We start from the raw sequence: 17,329 nt of genomic DNA on the forward strand, positions 1-17,329 counted from the left end.
CTGTTTGTCCTCTTATTCCCGTGTTTATTTTTGTTTACCATTCCTGTCTCGGGTAATAATTAACATAATAGAACATGACTTTTCTCTTAAAGTCGACCTGGGAATAGAAATAATTTGTCATCTCTCTTTCCTTCGAGGAATTTGAAAACCGTCGACTGGAATATCCTAAATCACGTACAGAGTGGAGGCTTTCACCAGTCCTCCGTCCTTGACGGGGAGACATTAGGGAAAGATAACTGCCGTTAGGCTTACGTGCTTTCACTTTAAACCGGCGCGATATTCTTTGGAAAAGTAAAATGGTCCGCGACAAATGTATCGTGACTCGTGTTAAACGCGTTGAGAAAATGATCCTTAACCTTACGTCGATCTCTTACTTTCTCATTTTTAGAATTCCTCTCGTTTTTTTTTCCCCTCTTCTCTTTCTTTCGTTATTAAATTTATTCTCTCGAAGATCTCTGACTCGCGTTAAAAAGTGGATAAATTCGTACAGTTTGTTGCTCGACTCGCGGAAATAGACCAGCAAAGTCGACAATTCACTGGAGGAGGTTCTTAATTCGCCACCGGTTAGTCTATCGACATATAACTGGCTTTGCAGGCGGGAAACAGCGTTGGCTGGAACGCAGTTTTTCGAACAAAGGCACGGTTGGGTGTGTCGAAGAACGCAGAGTAGCTGAATAGAACCTTGCCGGATTATCTATACCGGGCATAAAATAGCTTTAATTCGATTACGTGTTATTGGGCGCGAACGACGGTGTTTCGTACGGCTTCGCGATCAGCCTCTGACCTCTTCAAGACTACGAAGCTCGCCTTACAGCTACTCCGAACGCATTAACATTCTTCATCGCGAAAATTTCGAGTTCTCAAATTCTTAATATCGCTCGTCCGCAGTAACCAGGACGTTCCCTCAACGAAATACGCACCGCGCGCGTCTATAACGAAAGAAGGGACCGCGAGGAAGGGTTGATTTAGTACTCCGTGGTAGGAGACCACAAACGTTGAAGTAAATCCGGACACGCGTCGAATAACGCGGTGACTAGCGTGCAGGTGGTTGCAGCAGGGGTTCAGGCACGAGGCGGTAATCCGGATGGTCCCTTCCTCGGCTGGGTAACTTCCTGCAGGTCAGAAGCTCGCGCAGTCCATTCAGCGGCTGGTTGCGCAACGTTTTGGCCAACTGTCCCGGCCCGTGGCACAACCGAGCCCGACTTTTGTCGAAGGCGCGCAACCTTGTGCCTCCGGACGGATGATTTACACCCGCCAGTAAATCATAAGCCGGAGGAGAGCCGCGCTCCAGCGGAGGTTAACGAGCCCCTGGGCTCCGGCGACAATGCGAAAATGGGTCGGAAGTCATAATTCACGTCCAAGGAGCAGCAGCAGCAGCCTGTTTCCTGCTCGAAGGTGTATAAACATTTCACTCGAAGGAAGAAACTGCGAATTCGCCAGTAGGAACATCGCTGATGGACGGTTCCTCTTCGAATTTCACGAGCTAAACCGTCTACGATCTGGAAGACGCGTCCTGTCAGGGGATCCTCGATCACCGCGGACGAGGCTTGCGATTTACGGTGACCGTTGCACGGGTCGTTGCACAGCTGCGAGCTGGGGACCCGACTCGGAGGAGGAACTCGATCGGATCGCGAGTGGTTTCGCGGCGCGGTAGAACGACGGACGCGTGATTAGGAAAGAAAGGTGGCAGAGGGGCTTTGGCACATCCTGGAGGAGTACAAGGTCGCGGGACAAAGGAGGCCGATCGATAAAAGCAGCGGGCGAAGAATCGTTGCGGGGGTCGTTGCTCTCGGCGGAGTCACGGCGCATCGGTGCCGAATACGAAAGGGATTCGTACTCGCAGTGACGGGGTCGAGTCTCGTTTAAATAAGTTAGCAGCGCGGCTCGGCGCGGTGTGGCGCGGTGTGGCGCGGCTGGAAGACAGCTAAGGAACGACGGGGAAGGGGGTCCAAGGAGGGAGGGAGAGGGAGGGTGAGATAGAGGAGGAATGAGAAATGAACGGGTAAAGAGAGACGACGAGGGAAATTGCACGTGGCGGGCCGCGATTGGCTCGCACCTGTCTCCTCGGACCGCCCTCCTTCAGCCTGGATCGCATGCCTGCGTACCTAATACGCTTTCTTACTCGTTGCATACGCGGCTGGTTGCGCCGCGTGCATGTGGATGCACACTTTCTCACCGGGCCAAGGTGTTCGTACCGTGTAATGAACCACCACCGCCGCCGCGACGGCGGCGGCGGCTTGCCTCCTCCGCCTCCCACTCCGTTCGCCGGATCCGTCGCAGTCGCCGGTTAACGGAGTGGGGTACCGGAACAAAGTGGTGGGGCACGGAAGGTTCACCCGGCGAGGAAAGGACAGACGATATAGTACATATTATACTTTTGTACAGGCCGCGCGCGCGGGGGGACGTTGGGGGCGGCAGCCAGGCATAGCCGCGGTTGCACACGGTTAATCTATCTCCGGGTAGACACTAAAGCGCAAGATGGAAGTCTCCTTCCATTACGATTGCCATATTTGCAACTCTGAGCCCTGGCTCCCGCCTCACCCTCCTCTTCTTCCTCCTCCTCCTCCTCCTCCTCCTCATCCCGTTCAACACCCCGCTCGCGATCTTCGCGTCTGGGCTCCCTTTGTTCGCGAGTGACTGCTGTCGGCTGGATGAGTTACGAGTGGATCGTTTTTCTCTTCGCTGGGGGTTCGCTCCCGTGGACAACGGGTGGCGGCTGCCGCCGGGGTTTACGCGCGCGACCGCGACCGCGGATTTCTTGAATCGCCCGGTTCGTTCGACCGTTAAGCGGGGATCGGTTTTTGTAATTCTTCCGTTCTTTCGCCGTGTTATTCGTAGCTTTCGGATGTTGTTGGCCGAGATGTACAGGCTTGTCGCGAAACTGTTTCTTTGGTCGCAGAAGCATTGCGAAGGCATCCGTTCGAGTTGCTCGACACTCTTCTCATTTGAATCTGGTCAGCTACACCATTTCCGTACGCTTGCTGCTATTCCGTTTATAGACAGTTCGGAGGAGAAGTACGTATTGGGTGGTTATCGCTAATACGCCAATGCAATAGCGAAATTTTTGCAGACGCTGCATCCGAGATTATTTTCAAAGTTATTAGGTTGCAGAGCTTGTCTCGCGCGGTGCGCAAGGAAATCTGGTTCTTCGACCGGAGAGGCTCTGGCTCCAGGCATGGAGTTTTAAAAGATGAAGGCCATTCACGGGACTCTTGGGTCATCGTAAATCATGTAACACGTGGGTCCCCCGAAAACGCAACGGGTGCTCGCCTTTGTGGCCGTAGAGAGTGTATATCCTCTCTCAGGATATACACTCGACGAGCATCTCGTCCCCGTTACCAGCGTCGTTAGTCAGTTTCGGAAAAAATAATTCGAGGCTGTCACCAGAAAAAAACGGTCGACGCACGAACGGAGAGTCCGAGGGCAACATTTTCAGCGCCTCTAAGAACGTCTCGCAACAAGACAAGCTACGAGCCAGACAAAACGGCGATATCGTGTCTCCCAGCGAAACCGTTTGTGGAGCAACGCTCCTCGCGCTCCGCTCCCCCGATCGTATCGGGACCGCGGTGCACTCGGTTCCCCGGCTACAACCCCCTAATACGTTCCTCTCCCCCTTTTTTCTCCGCGCGGCAACATTTTCATCGTACCCGCGAGACTTATTGCGATCCGGCTGTTTGTTAGGCGATCAGTAACGCGTTAACCGTGTCCAGGCTTTGTTATCTTCGAACGAAGGCAGCCTCGCAGAAAGAAAAACAGAGAACCGCTAGCATAAAGTAATAAAGAACCTCGCGAGCTTGCGCGGCACGGTGAAGGTCCGCCGTTGGAAGGGGTGAGATGGCGAAAAAAAGGGAGAGAAAGAGAGTGAGAGAGAGAGAGAGAGGGAGGGAGGAGGTGATGACGACGACGATGGTGGTGGCTGGGCTGGCCACGAAGAGGCCAGGGAGAGACACGGAGAGCCGAAGATCGTTCGGCGACCTGTTAAGTAACCAACAGATTTACAGGGCTCTATCTTATCGACCGGCCGCGTACAACCGTCCCTCGGTTGTGCGCGCTTATTTATTCGTTTGCAAATGAATAAAGAAGGCCGATCGATGCTCGCGCGGACCGGACCGCGGCCCGCGGCGTTACAAGTCGCTATGGATTCCAATCTAGAAGCATAGAAGTTGGCCGGTGCCGCGAGCAGGGCGGCGGAGAGGGCCAGGCCTGGTCATGTCATACGCGAAACCCTTATCTCGTCCGAGGGAAATCATGATCGTTCCTCGCGCGCGAACTTCCCCGTGGGACAGCCAGCTACACCAATTCACGGCCCCGACACGGAGTGTGAGAGGGTTTTAATGTTACCGCCGCCCGGGACCGGCAATTTATCGTTATTTGTAATCGCGGGCCGGTCGAGTTTCTTGCCGGTTCGCCTTTCGGCGGCCCTCCCCGCCCGCGTGGGGTGTGTAACTCCCCTTTCGCGCGATCCCCGCGATCGGGGCTCTCGTTCCACGTCGAACGAGGCCCGCGGGCACGTCCGCGCCGCAAGTGCCGCGCGAAAAAGAACCCCCCTCGCTTTGGTATCGGCGTACACAACGCACGGAGCGGGTGGTTAACACGCTGTTTATCCGCCACGAGGAGGAATCAATTCTGATCTAATCCCGACCGAGAGTAGTTTGCTACGCGATCGCTGAACATGGATGTTGTTGCGCTTCGCGAGCAGAGACCTCGCGGAGCGTTCGACAAAAGTTTCCTGCTACGAGTTTCGACGAGAGATGGAAAAAGTAATTGAAACGTAGCGTATCGCTGAAGCCGTGACCGTGCCGTGCAACCCTTCCCAGCGAACGATCCGAGGAACCGAGACGTAATAATCGTAATAATCGCCGCGGCAATAACGAGCGAAAGGCGTGGCAGCGAGGGAACACGAGGAAAAGGGGCGTGCGTGTTAAATTGCTGGCATGCGTGCTCGCGTTCTGATCAAGACAGAGGCCCTTTTACGACGACGGATTATTAATTTAAATGCCCTCTGGGGTCTGCTGCTCGAACGGTGCGAACTGAGAGGGTGGTGGCGGAAAATGAATCCCACTTCGCTTGGACACCTGTATCGATGCTTCTATGAGTTTACCTTCGAACGATTTGGATTGTTACCTTCGACTAAACAGCGAAGAGTCCTGTATTGTTACGGTAACGTTCTAATAAAACTTGATCCTTGTTCGATACGCCTAGGAGTTAACGAGAATCCTCAAAGAAGAACGGAAGATCGGAAGATCGTGAAAGGTGAAAAAATGACGACAATCGTATCATTCATAGGTTAAGCTGATCTTCGTCCTGGACTAGATACTATAATTCTCGAGTGGATCATTGCGTAGCAACGCATGTGAACATTGTTCCGAGCGCAGTTTAAACGACGTTTGACCAACGGGTCAATCTGCCATCGCTAATACGCTCATACCTCTATAATAGACCGGCGAAAGTTATAGCGGAAGACGAGGATCGTTTTCTATTTATGAGGATGCCTGAAAGTATCCGAATGCCTGTTCATTTTTTTTTTTTTCTTCCGCCAACGGAATTTCATTACGGGACTGCGGTTAGGAATTTTTCTATTATTATCGCGGCTATACATCGTGGCGGCGTTAAAACGTTCGAATCGCCGTTCGATTAAATAAAGAAACGATATCAACGGACAGATTTTTCGACGCTCCTCTCATAGAGGCGCGTGCATTCACGCCATTAGTAAGATTTACGCTTTGACCCAGCCAAGTTTTATCCGCTCGATTGGCAATGTCCAATGAGCGACGATTAATGCCACTCGTTTAGTCGGGTCCGCGGTAATTGCCATTGGCTTTAACTCACCGTTTCAAAACTGAATTATGCGCGTGAACGAAATTCTCGAGCGTCATTGAGATCAACCCACCCCCTTGAACCCCTCCCGATGATTCATAGCCGGTCGAGGTATTCGCGGAACAATTTCGAATCGCGAAAACTGGCACGATTTACGGGTTTTTTTTCAACGAAGCCTCGCGATCGCTCCTATCGACGTTTTGCAATTCTAAATCGCTACGTCGCGCGTTCAGGAGGGAGGAGAAGAGGGTTTCGAGACACCCTACGAACTTGGTCTAGGTGTACGCGAACCGCGTTCACTGGCTACACGGTATTTCCGTGGCTCTCGATTTAGTATAAAAGGAAAATAGAAGTAGAGAAAATGGAATGATATTAATTTCACGACGCAATGCAAAGCGAATTTCACGACGATGTCTCACTACCAGCTGCACTACGAGATTTACTGTTATCGACGCACAGCCATTGGAACAGAAAGCCATTACTTCACGTGCCGCGATATACACGGTGATTCGAAAATATCCTGGTTCCCGCGTAGAGGGCGGAAGAAAAAAGTGGCCGGGACGGGCGGATGCGAAGAGTGGTTTATTCGAGTTATTAAATCACTTCCGCGATATGGAAAACGAGGCTGTCGCGCGAATATCTCTGCCAACTTGAAAGAAGTTTCTTGCGCCTTTTTAAATCACGTGTCATAAATCACAACGAAATTAAAATAAACTCTTAATGCCATGCAGACGAGAGGTTTACCGCCGAACGAAAGCTTGCCTGACTCGTATGGAAATGCTACGAGTATAAAGTAGTATTGCTACCAAGTTAAATTTGGATTAGCCACGATCGTACGCGACTACATCTATGATAGATAAATAATAGATGATAATTGCTGACATTACGATTTGGCAATCGTCTGCGGTTCCTGTTGTATCTGCTAATAACTCGCTCGTTAATTGAATGACCAGCTTGAGCAGGAAATAATAAGGATATCAACGGACTCGCATTTGCCAGATATTTTTAACCAATTTTCGACTACGCGACTGGAAACGTGCACGATTTTTTCATCCGTGAAGTTGGTTGACTGCATTCTGTAACCGGTGGAGACTATTTTCGAATCACCTTGTATATAGTCGCATTCGAAGAACCTCGAGAAACGTTTATGATGGTTGAAGAACGGCAGTTAAATTGTTTCCGCGGGGCTAAAATGACGGTTAATGATGCAACCATTATATTCGCCAAGGATGTTCGCTTCTTCTTTTTTAACCCCTTAAATATTTCATTTTTCGAACGACACCACGGTTGCTTTAATGCAATTACCGTGAAACATGTCAATTCCATAATGGGATTTTATATTATCTTCGATTATCAGAGCGAAAAGTAACGCGAAGTATCGAGGCTAACGAAAGTATTAAAAGCTTTCCCTTAAATAAAACGTCCGATAGATAAATATTTCGATTAATTCTAGGTGGACAGGTTTGGAGCGACGTTGTTCTCCATTTCGCACGCGAGACCAAAGGAAGGTTCTAAAAATTAACTCGAAGCAGGCTGATATTCGAGTCAGATATTATGCAAAGGGTTGATGCGAAGTCCAAGAGGAACTCCCGAGCTATCTGTCTCCGTATAACTCCCCCGTCCCCGCGCCCCTTGATGACCAACCCTTCCTCCAGGGTGTGATTAATTCTCCGAATGCACGGACTACGCTTGAAAAGCTGTTAGACACGAGAATCGTGATGCTTGATATATTCGATTGAGTCGTCCGCGTCAAATTTTCCATCGCTCGTCTGCGATACTCGAGGCGAAAAACCCTTGGCGATAAAAAACGTAACCACGACCGAACGACTCGACGAACAATACGTAAAATTATTCCCCACCGTACAATTAACGCAATTTCTATCTCGTCGCGCGTCGATCGATGCTTCGAGCCGATTTTGAGGAAAGCGAATTGAAACGTGGACGCCAGGAAATCACCGTCAGAAGGTTCGAAAATCGCGTTACACGCTTTCTTACACGCGCATTTCGATCCCCGGCCAGACGGCTTTCACTTAATTCCGAAACGTGACTACCTTCCCGTGCCGTGTTCCCGACCACGTGGCGACAATAACCGTTTCACGGGCAACAATTTTCTTAGCTCCGGACCAATGGCTAATGGACGCGTTCGAGGACACGTTATATATCGTTCGTTCTTTCGGGAGCAATTGTCGGCGGCAAAAGCGTATATACGTGTAAGAGCAGCGAGCGAAAAGTAGAGTTGTAGAGAGGGTACGGCCTCTGAAAATCGCCGGACAAACGGAGCAGCTGCGGGGGTGTTCGCAGCTGACCATCGACACGGGGAGAAACAAAAAGTGGGGGCGACGCGAGGCAACAGCAGCGTTGACCATCAGCCCTGGCGGACCATTGTCCAGGCTCGTGCCCATTAGAAGCACGCCAATTCCCATTGATAAAGTCCTCCGGTCCTTTCACCATTATCCCCCATTATTCCCAGCTAGACTCATTCTCCTTCCCTCTCTCTCTCTCTCTCTCCCTACCTGTGGAATATTTTATAATCGGAGTAGAAACGGACAGACTCTGCCCCTTTTGCAGGGCTAATCAACGCCCACGCAAGCTGCGCTCCGGAACGGGCATTGTGACGAAACGCGGCTGCGTCCAACGGATCCTGCGTTATGAATCGCCGCGCGACAGGACCCAGGAGTCGTCGCTTGATTATGAGAATCCATTTTGGTACGCGCCGTTTGTTCTACCTGCGCAGCGTGAGACCGTCGAACGAAGAGGATTCAGTCTAACTGGATTGTTACGGTAGCATTGTTCGCGAAGTACCAGAAGAATCGAAGTATTTAAGGGCGACCATGACACGATGTACCATTTTGTCTAACAAAATGATTCGCGTTCGATCTATTCCCGTAACTTTTCAATTTTCTCTGATACACTATGCAACACGAACACGTCACACTTAATGGTATTCAAATCCAAGTTACACGTGTAGTCCGCGTATGTAAAAACAGCTCGCAGTCAATGGTAAATACCATTTCCATTGTCGCTATCGCCTCGCGTCGATCGCATCGGTTGTAAAAGAGGATTTTCGTGCGTCAAACTTCCGTTGCTCCCGGGTCTCCTAGTTAGAGGAATCGAGGGCGACGCGCGACAACGAAGCAGAAGCGCGATTGATAGACAGGTCACGCAGGATTTCCCGTCATTTCCGCGCGTTTATCCCGGAAAGTGAGCGAAGAGGATATACAAGAAGGGTAGCAGCTGCTCGCTCCTCTCCGTTCTCCCCGTTCACGAAAATCAGCCACGCGACTTCCCTCTTCCGCCACCAGGACCATCGAGGATCCCCTTAGACGCGCTTTGCTTTCGATTACGACCGATTATTTTTAAATGTTTTCACAGGGTAAAGTTATTTATAAGTGCGCACGATGAGTGACCCTTGGCGGGTCTGCGTTTCTCGGATTTTTCCCTGTTTATCTAACGGGGCTGGGGATATAAGAGCCGCTGCTTACGGGCTACCCATCGACCACTTCGTCCCGTTGCTTACGCGTTAGCGTTGTTAATAATAATCGACTGAACCGAGAGAGAAACGGTTTTACCAGCCTAGCCGTCCCCGTGCAAACGCGTGTACAGTGGCGGACACTTGAGAACGCGAGACCACTTTAATGATATCCCATAACAATATGGGGACGGTGTAACGGGTGGTCGTTCGATCAATTGATCCGAGGCACGCGGACAGATCAAATTCGCCAATACGAGCCCTTTCGCGGCGGGACCGGCGGTGCTACATAAACTAGCACGTAGCGCGGAGGTCACGAAAAAGAAGAGGGAACGCGCGTACAGGGGGTGGGCGCGTGGCCGTGCTTCGATTTCAGAGGGTGTAACGGGACCATAAATAAAATCGGGACCTCTCGTTTTCGGTTGTGGCGCGGCGCCTATTTCTGGACGGTCGATGGCTGCGTGGAACTTTTACATGTTTCAGGAAAAACCAGCCGCGCCCGTTGTCTATGGTGTTCTATCAATAGCGAGGGGATCCGTCGCTCGTTGGAATCGGTTTCACGGCCCCCGACGAGCCTTCCTCTCCCTTCACTTATTTTTCTAGCATCTCCGCGACGGCTTTACAACCGCTTCGCGAGACGTTACGGACCTTTAATTGATGGATTTTTGAGTAACGGACCGTGGTTTCGTTTTGTCCGCGGTATTTAAGCCTGGTCCCGATCGGTCGAGTTATTTCGATTCCTCTGACTCGAGTACGAGGCGCCTCGCTTGGATTCGAACGTGTTCTGATACTTGAAACTTCAAAGTCGAATGAGACGGCGGATTTTTATCGATAAAACGTTTCCACGTATTCATCTGCTTCGGCTGAAAAGGAGTGAACTCGCTGTAACATTTATCGGTAACTCGTTTTATCTTAATACACCTTTGTCGATGCCATTGGCCGTGATATAGGGTAGGCAATAAATCGTTCGATGCATTTAAACCATAGATATTCCCGTTTCCGTTTCTATTTCTTAGACGGAAACAGATAGTCGGACGCGATGCGGGGACGCGTCTTTCATTAACACGCACTGAGGTACTCGATGTACCTTCGTTCAAGATCTCGGGCATTTAAAAGAACGTATTGAGCTTGAAATCGCGGGAACCTGTTCTCCCAGGACATTTCTGACACGATTTGCGTCGCTTCGTTGAAAGAAGATTTAATCGTTGCATTGACATCGAAGAGAGGTGCTTTGAGCACCTGGTACAGCTTGTTGGACGTCGTGTTTTTAACTTGTACGCAAAGAAGTATCTCCTTGGGGTAAAGAACGAAGATATTCGAGATCGTATGAAAGGTTATCATTTTCTATTATTTTCAACGGAAGCGAACAATCTTTCTAAAAGTTTAGTTTTTGCGAGGTAACTGCTGGTAAATCGACCTCGGTTCAAGAAAATTTCCAATGACTACAATCGAAAGAAAAAAAAAACAAAATAAGAGAATAATTCATTTAAAGACACGAAACAAGTGTCTGCTTATGGCGGATAAAGAAACACTGAATGCTTAGCTTGTCTTTAGAAATCGTGCGGATATCAAGGACCAAGCGTAGCTCCGTATGACACACATTTTGTATAAGGACAGCTGCTTTGAAAAAAACAGCCGATTTCCATCGTGGTATCTGGATTTGGATTACATTTTATGCTTGCAACTAAGTGCACGACTAGAGACAAGGTAACGTCGATCGGTTGGGTTGCAAGAAAATTTGTTAGAGCGAACGTAAATTTTGTATTCAGTTTTTTCTGTCTTCTCTCTCTTCTTTTTTTTTTTTTTTTTAGAAACCATTCACATTTCGAGGGTTCAAAGTTGTTTGCTGTTCACACATTTGTACTAAACCACTTGCCACCCTTGCCCACTTATCCGGCGTAGCGCGGCGTTAAAATTAGTGGAAGCGTGTCGGGAAAAGGGAAGCGAAGACAGCGGCGACGTGCTTTTCCCGAGATAAATCTGTCCGAGATTTTCATTGAATGGTGAGATCGTGTAAAGATTCGCGTCCCATAAAAAACTCAGCACGGGTGCCGCGGTATAATTGCGTTATCGTCGTTGGCCGGAAGTGCCGCGGAAGCCGCTAATTTTATCGACAACGTAGCAAGGCATATTCAGGTGTAAACAACAAAGGTTCTTTGTCCGACTGTGCATAAAGTGGTCCGTTTAACACTGTATCCCACCCTTTTTCCCATTGTAGCTCGTTTTCGAAACCGATTAGAGCAATCTGGCTAGATTTTTATAGCGATGCGCGGTGTGTATCCGAATCGACAGGGAACGGCTACGAATCCGCCGCCAGCCGTACGCTCGTAAAGATACTGGAAAGAGGCTGAGTACGGGCGCTGACGAGAAAAAATATGCACACGCGTACCTTTCGTTTCTTCTTACCCGGTTGGGACGAATAATCGTTTTATTTAATTGCATCGCAGATGCATCCTGGTGATTCTTATGGGTTTATGATCGCCTCTAATGACGCTTTCTGGCCGGACAGACGGCAATACGTAACACGATGCGGATGTACGTGACGCGATTTCTCATGATATAAAACGGTGAGCCGAGGCTGATAATTGCGAGCGTATGCATGCCGGTCACGGACAGGTGTTGTACGTCGTGGCGTGCACTGAAATTATACTTATTTGTTTCAGACTGAGTTAATCCCGCCTGATATTAGAGTAAATGCATCTAACATTGCTCGAGGGCAGCTAGAATCTCGCCAAGACGCGATACGAGCGCAGCGTTCGATTACACTGTAAGCAACTCGAAACGCAGGGCTCGTTTCCCTGGAATGAAATAAGGGCAGCAAGAACGACCAATTTCTGCGTGGAAAACCTGCGAAAATTGATCGAGTACGCGTACACTTTGCGCGTAAAATTCTGTGAAACGAATCGATGTAACGCGGGTGCCCGCGGACAGTACGACAGGGCGTCGTCGCGCGTCGCGCTGCCTTATGAACCCGCATCATTAATGCGAAAGGGTGCTCGATGGATTTTGATGTTGTTTTCCGCGAAAACGAAAGCTCGCGGATATAATTTCTCGTTATCTCCGCTACTGGAGTCACACTTTCCATTTCATTTCCCTCTGTTCGCCGACGTCGATAGGTAATGAGCTGAACTAATGGCGGCTAAGGATAATATTGCGTATCTGCTTAAGAATCGCGGAATATATGAGCCGTAAGATACACCGACTGCAGCTAAGTGCTGTAACAGGACGGTGCTATCGGCAGACACTTAATTGCAATTCTTCAATTAACAGCTAATACGTTTAATTCTGAGAATCACGCGATGATGGAGGATCGGCCATCTCGCGAACGTCGTCCTCCTTTTCTTTCCTTTTCTTTTTTTGCACGGTGGTGCACACTTTTTTGCCCGCGACAAAAGCGCGGCGATAGAGGGGACATAAACTGTTATGAACGTGGGCGTCGGACTAAATATATCGATGTAAATATCCCAGACTGGCGAGCTCGAAGGGGGTTGACCGCGAAGAAAAAAATGCTCCATGCCGGTGGCGGGCTTTCTCTGCGTTTTTTGCCAACTCGTAAAGAGCCTGGCGTTAATTGCGACAAGAATTGACGGTCCCATTTGTTGGAATAAAAAACACGCGTTTTCTGAAGCTCAGCCTGCTTATTCCCAGCCGCTTTCTACGCGAGGCTCGTGCAATTGATAATTTCTCGTTTAGATAATTTTTTTAATCGCATTCGAAAAATTCTACTTTTTCAAGCTGTCGCATACGTATTATTGAAAATCTTTTTATACACACTTCGAGACTCGATTTGACGAGAATTCATTTGAGAATATTTCATCGCGATATCCGGCGGATACTCGCAAGAAATATTCTCGAAACTGGAAGGGCGATCGCGAGTCACGGATGCCAGGGAGAGATGCAAACTGAAAACGGGACTATCTGCGATTACAGTACTGTTGTGACACGCGTCGCAGGATTTTACGATCGGACGGATTACCAGCCGAAAGTTTTGACGAAAATCGCCCGTAAAGATCGCACAATACGCCCGAAATCGTGGCAGTATTTTTTTCCAGCGACGAGAACGTTCATTTCGCCCTGAAAAATCGTCGCTCGCGATCGACGAGACTTTGCATCCGATGTACGTCGTCCTGTTTTTTTTTCCTTCCCTGAAAAATTACGTATTTTTAGACGGAGTTTTAGTTTGGAACGAGGTTTAAAAAGGTCCGATTCTTTATTATATCCGCGCGTATAAATATTTAAGTACCACGAAATGATCCGTTCGCCGGTATCTATAAAATTCTTCAGCCTATCTGATTATGCGCAGCGCAGAATAATCTCTGCAAGTGAAAGTCACTGCAGCCACTTTGTTTCCCGCTGGCGCATGCTTGCGCGAGCACTGCGCGCCGCTACCACTCTTGACATTTTACATCCTTCCAGCCTCGAACGAAATTTTGATCGACCTCTTATCAATTCGCCAGCGAATCAATCTCGCAACGTTCGATCCGCGATCGATTCCTACGCGAGCATCGCAGATTGGCGCGAGCGAGCTAGACTCGTCGAGGAGAGAGAAGAGAAAAAAAGATGTGGAAAAAAAGGAAGCTCGTCAGGCGATGAATATCTCGTGGCTCATTCTCCCCGGTTGGACTTGGAACAAGTTCATCGACACGGTCCGCGACACGGCCGCTCAAAAATAGCCGATGTATAAATTATGCGTTCCCGGGGAAATGAGAACAATGTTACAGCCGGGCGTAGTTAATGCAAATTGTGGCCGGGTAGAATTAGATTCTACTTCGGGACGCTTAAATAGTTCGCGAAGCGCCGACTGGGGGATTATCATTATTCATCGCGGCACGTCTTTTGAATTGCAGAAAATGATTACGCTACGAAATTCCATCGGCTTTTTTCTTCCCTCTCTCTCTCTCCTTCTCTTACAACGTAACTCATTTTCCCCCTTCTCTCTCACTCTTCGAATCGAAGTTTCAGCCACGAATTAATCCGCTGCAGAGAAGGACTTTCCTTCGAGAGTTTATACGGCATTCGAACGATAGATTCGAGGACTAGGGTATACGATTTGCTTCACAGCATTCCTGGCAATTATCGCGCGTTTTTCTCGCGAAACATTAATAGAAGCGTAGGCATTGGACGGAGCCACGATGTACCAGTAATCAGTAATCGAAAGGGATGAAGGAAAGGAACGAGAAGGAAGAAAGAAAATCAAGTTCTCGCGATGTCGACGATAAAGACACCGTGCGGTGCCCAGCAAGAAACCGGCCATTCTTGTGGAAAAAGGCACGGCAGCCCGTTGCCAGATGACGAAATTCCATAGCACGTGCGGTTAAAACGAAGTCACAAAACAAACCCAGAAGTCGTTTGGAGGCGGCCAGACCTCGACGTTTATCGGGCCGCTACTCGACGACGGAAGGACGTCCGTGTTTCGAGTAAATATTTGAAGATCTCCAGTCGTAACGCCGGAGATCCTCTCCTCATAAAAACCGCGGGATCGACGTGTGCGTTCCCCGGCCTCCTACGAAATCCCCCGGGCGCATCTGTGCTCTTGTCTCTGCCGTTCGAATCCGTACGCGCGATCGCTCCGCGTCCCGTGATTATATTTCGCGAGTAACTTCCGACGAGCATTCTTTCAGACCCGCGCGACCCGCTCGCGACGATGTCGAGGGAATAAAAGTAGCATTCTAGAATAGATTCAAATGTAACGCATGCGCGTAGTACTCACGGCGTTACTCTCAGCTCGACGCCATATTTGTTTCAATTGGCGAACGTCCGCGTCGCGCCTATTTGGTACACAGAACTGTCCGCGGCCGTTTACGGGGGCAGTGGTTTAATGAAACGCCGCGAGAACGCCGCCAAAAACCGCCGCGACAGGTGCGAGGGAACCTTCCTCTAGAAAATGTGCACCCACGGCGTCGCGTTGACGCGACTGCAAAATGACGCGTGCCGCTCGCGTGCGCCGGACCACGGTCTTCCCTAACAGCCACCGCTAATGGAAACGCGGGAACACACTTCGTCCTGTACAGTCGCTGCGTACGAGCACCGGTTGTAATCGTCGCCTCCGCGACGATGTTTGCCGTTTTATTCTTGCTCCCGGCTATTCTCGGCGGAAATGAAGTTCCTTCGACGGGGTTTTGTTTAGCCCCGCCATAGCCGAGGTAGTGATAATACGGATTTTAAAAGATGGCTATGAAGTGGTTAGAGTTATTCACGGATGGACGTTTGTTTTTCCATCGATGTATACGCGCGGCCCGCGTAAACGGCCCCGGTCCCCTCTTCACGCGCATATACGTACACGATTTCTGTAATAAAGAAGAAGAAGAATCGGATCTAGAGTTACGTGCGTGGAAGAAGTTCAGCTTCGAAGTTGCGCATACCCTTGGCATTCCAAATAATTAAGTCGAACTGGTCGAGACACTTAATATTCACTGATTTAGAACCGAATTAAACATTTCCAAACGTAATTGTCGTTCGATTTAAATTCAGCATGACTTTTAGAATTCCTATTATTCGCTAATCGTCTGACGACGAATTAAAATGTGTAGAGGCGAGAAGACGTCACTGGGAATGGTGTGACTGGTCGATCGAATGTCGCAGAGTTCGAACCCATCTCTGTCTACGATTAAACGAGCAGTCGTAGCTTGGGGAAAAATTGTGAAATGATCACTCGATGACGAGAAGGGTTTGGGAGAACTCGGTTTTGACGATACTCGATGGTAGCTCGCGGTTCGATTCTAAGTTATGACCGATGCGGAAAATGAGGTCTCGATCCCGTGGGGACCGCGAGGCGGTAACGTATCGCCGACTTCCCGGAATCTCGCGTGGCATTATGTTATATGGGTATAAATAACCGAACAGGAGCAATAATACGTAATAATATATCAGTCGGGATTTTAGTGGTGCAGCTAGCTCGGTCGGCCCAACGGTCGTAATTCATCGCGCAACCCGGCTCACCCTGTCCGTGCCCGCCACACAAACGTCCCTGTGCACGCGCACACACGCGCGGAAATACACGCGCCATCCAGTAGTGCTTCGCAGCGGAGTTTGACAGCCAACCGCATTTTCGATCGCGATGCTCCGCATCGACGTCGCCTGACGCTTTGTCGAATGTCTCTTAACAGAGAGAGAGAGAGAGAAAGAGAGATTCGCCAAAGAGATTCTCTCGTATCGATTCTCATTCTAATCATCCTCGTGACCGGGGATTAAAACGGATAAGGACTGTCGCGTGACTCGCGGGGGTGTGATGCATAGTTGCAATAAATTAGCAGGCAAGTGGAAAGAAAAACATGACCTTCGACGAAGCAAACGATGCAATTAAGCTCGGATGTCATCGACGGCCTACGTGTTCCCAGCAGCGACGCCAATATTAGTTTCGATCCGCGAACTGCCTAATATCCCTTCGCCTGAAGGTGAAAAACACGCCTGTGGAGGGAAGATTGAAAGGTTCTGCGGGGGCGGCTGAGTGTTTGCCGAGTAACGCGAGACCTCAAACGACGGCCATCCGTTTGCCACGGCACCCCTGATTTTTCAAACCCTTATTGATATAATGTAATATTAATGCTCGAAACGCTAGTCCCGGCACGCTTACGCTCGGTAAATATTGGAGTGTATTCGCGGCAAGGAAAAGCTGGATCGTGCTCCGGGAAAATTGTGTATCGCGTCGTTCGAAAAAAAACAACACGAGACCGTGCGAGCCTTTTATCGAAATATGCGCGACGAAGCTCGATAATTCTCGCAGAATTTCTACGATCCTCCCGAATGTTCTCTCCTCGATCCGCCATCGGACCAATAAACACGAGGCTAATAACAATAAAACAGAATTACAGTTAGGGTATGTAAGAAATGCCAAGCGGCGAACGCGAAAACAAGCTAGGCATCGCGCGTTTCTTATTTATTCAAAAAGTTGGCCGGTGTTCAATTTCATTTTCCTCCGTGAAAATTCAGGAGGGTTGCCGCGTCCCGGCAGTTTCTGCCCGGGGAAAGATTGTTAAGTTTCTTATGCAAAGGCGGATCGCGTTCACCCCCTATGACTTAATGGGCTGGAAAATTATTATGATG

At 49.4% G+C, this 17,329-nt stretch overlaps 1 protein-coding gene across 3 annotated transcripts in view; it reads right to left on the reverse strand.

The window, feature by feature from the left end:
* Positions 1 to 17,329, reverse strand: part of Salm (spalt major) — a 58,951-nt gene that overhangs the window by 10,935 nt on the left and 30,687 nt on the right. The gene's annotated exons all lie outside the window — the stretch shown is intronic.

This window comes from Xylocopa sonorina, chromosome 4 (assembly GCF_050948175.1).
Source record: "Xylocopa sonorina isolate GNS202 chromosome 4, iyXylSono1_principal, whole genome shotgun sequence".
Lineage (NCBI taxonomy): Eukaryota > Metazoa > Arthropoda > Insecta > Hymenoptera > Apidae > Xylocopa > Xylocopa sonorina.